The sequence below is a fragment of the Bos indicus x Bos taurus genome, chromosome 29 (genome assembly GCF_003369695.1).
Source record: "Bos indicus x Bos taurus breed Angus x Brahman F1 hybrid chromosome 29, Bos_hybrid_MaternalHap_v2.0, whole genome shotgun sequence".
In the NCBI taxonomy this organism is placed as follows: domain Eukaryota; kingdom Metazoa; phylum Chordata; class Mammalia; order Artiodactyla; family Bovidae; genus Bos; species Bos indicus x Bos taurus.
The window spans coordinates 20,097,380-20,099,785 of NC_040104.1; positions in this window are offsets into that span (position 1 = coordinate 20,097,380).

Here is a 2,406-nt window from a genome sequence, read left to right on the forward strand (position 1 = left end):
ACAAATCTGCCATTCACTAAAGGATGGAAGGAAATCTCCTGATGTTATTGTTTCAGTTTATAGGCAATGATAGTCAAGGGGCAACATGAAATTGTCTGTATAATGCCCTGTTGTGAATAGAGCTCAGTCTGATAATCAGCTTAAGAATAGCAAAAGCTAATTTTGCATGTTCAACCCTCTAGCTGATCTCTAGCCCTGTGGATAGTAGAGCAAATTCTTGATATCACCTGTTGGTCACCCTTTGCCTCATTAAATGGCTGTAGATTAATGAGCATGTAGAATCAAGACTCAGTTTCATCCTAGGGAAGGCAAATTGCAGTCCAACTTCAAAGCGACACACCTGACCTCATATGAAAGTGTTCTAGTTTATTACTTTGCACGACTGTGTGTTTCAATTTATTACACTGATGACTTACCTTGTACTACTCTGTGTTCAATTATGTATTTTCTGTTCTCATTACAGACCTTCAAACGACCGCAAAAATATATTCATTTAATGCTTTTTCTGTTCCTTTAAAAATTTTATCACTCAGAAAGGAGGAAGAAAATGGTTTGAGCATTAGCACTGGGTATAAACTCAGACTGATTCTGTGTACTTAAATTACTCTGATAATTGAAGCAAAGAAACTTTCACCTGAAATAACAAAATAGTAACTAGAAAAAGTATATTTTAGGGTCTAAATATTCAGATACGTTGCATATACTAGCACATCCAATACGTAACTCATTAAAAAGAAAACAGAATAATGTAAAACTTGGGGGCTCAAAGAGACCAAGTATATGAGGTGGCGTTTTGGGAAAAGATGGGGATCATAATTTGAGAGACACATTTTAGATGAGCGTCTTCCACTTACCAAGTTTCAGATTTGGGAGAGTTTTATTTATGGGGAAAAAAAAGTTAACTATGTAGTCATATGTCATTCTCAAATGATATGGCTATTATTTATATTAAACACCAAAATTAATCCAAGCTAAAATAATAAGATAAATATATATGAACAATGTATGAGTCAGTGTTCTCTTTTACTCCATAGAAAACCAAGGATAATGAGAGTGCTCTAGGTATGATGTTATCTTAAAATAGGTTTGTCGCTGGGTTATCACTTAAGGAACAAAGAATATAGCACTTACACCATCACAACTCTCTTTTCTAATGTTTGAAAGGTATCTGTTGAGGACAGCAATGAACTAGGCTTAAGTGCTGCTACCCCTGACAGAGGTAACCCAGTTACATTCATCCTAAAGGATAAATGAATGACTTCAACGCTCATCCTAAAGAATCATATATATGTCAGTGGATCCTCAGTATGAGGCAGTGTACACTGTCATGCAGGAGGAAAAGAAAAGAGCAAAAACCAAATGAGAGACCCAGATAGGTAGGGAAGAAAAAGTTCTTCCCAGTTGGAATGTGCACCAGTCCTGATGTTAATAGGAGAATCAGGGGAGCCTCTCTTATTTTTATTGTCAAAGAATGTGAAAGATTCATTTGATGTTCAGATTCCTTGCTTAGCTTTTAAGCACCTATAGTGTTGAAGAACAAATTAATTTTAAACAGTTATCCCTCAGTTTCGAGAACAATGGCAGGTGAGAAAATAAAAAAGAAACTAATAGCATGTAACAGGAAAACTGGTACCTATTGATCAGAACCACTGTCTACTTAGCTATTTCAGTCTTCTTTGTCAACATCTGAGCAAGTAGAAACTATAAGTGAACTCAAGGCTCTCTGTAACCTGAGGTTTAGAGCCGTTGACTGAATCTGCAGAAGAACTAAAAATTAAAGACAGTCTCTTCTTTGTGAAACCCTCATTCCTCTGCCCACAATCCCCTTCTAATCTTGCCAAGCCTGGACAATGTCTGCCTGTACACATTAGGCATACCAATTGCTTCTAGTATCTGCACATTCCAGGCATAACCATTTGTCTTTTAGAATGCTGTTAAATTCTTACCCAGAATCTCATAATATGATAATTTTTATCCTTATTAATTAGAAAAGTGTTCAATTCACACTTTTGAGTTGGAAACAAAAAGTATTGTCACTATGAGAATATCACAATATTGTGACTCATTACTAGAAACACTCATTCAGAGCAACTACTTGAATATGACAAATATTGGACAAGCATCTCTTTGTCTAGGTTACACAGTGGCAGGCCATCTATTTGTTCTCCCAGTTCTTTTCACCAATTTAATTCAGTTTGAAAGCAGTAAATCTCATGGATGGTGTAGTGTCTTACTATATCCTGAAACTCATTCTTTGCTGTTTTCTTCACTCACTGCATTCACCTGATAAGCATTATGAATTTTAAAAACATTGCTAGGCACTGTGCTAGGTGCTAGGAATATGAAGATTAAAGTGAGGGCTTGCTGACCATGTCTTCTGCTAGCACAGGGTTTCAAGAGATTGCA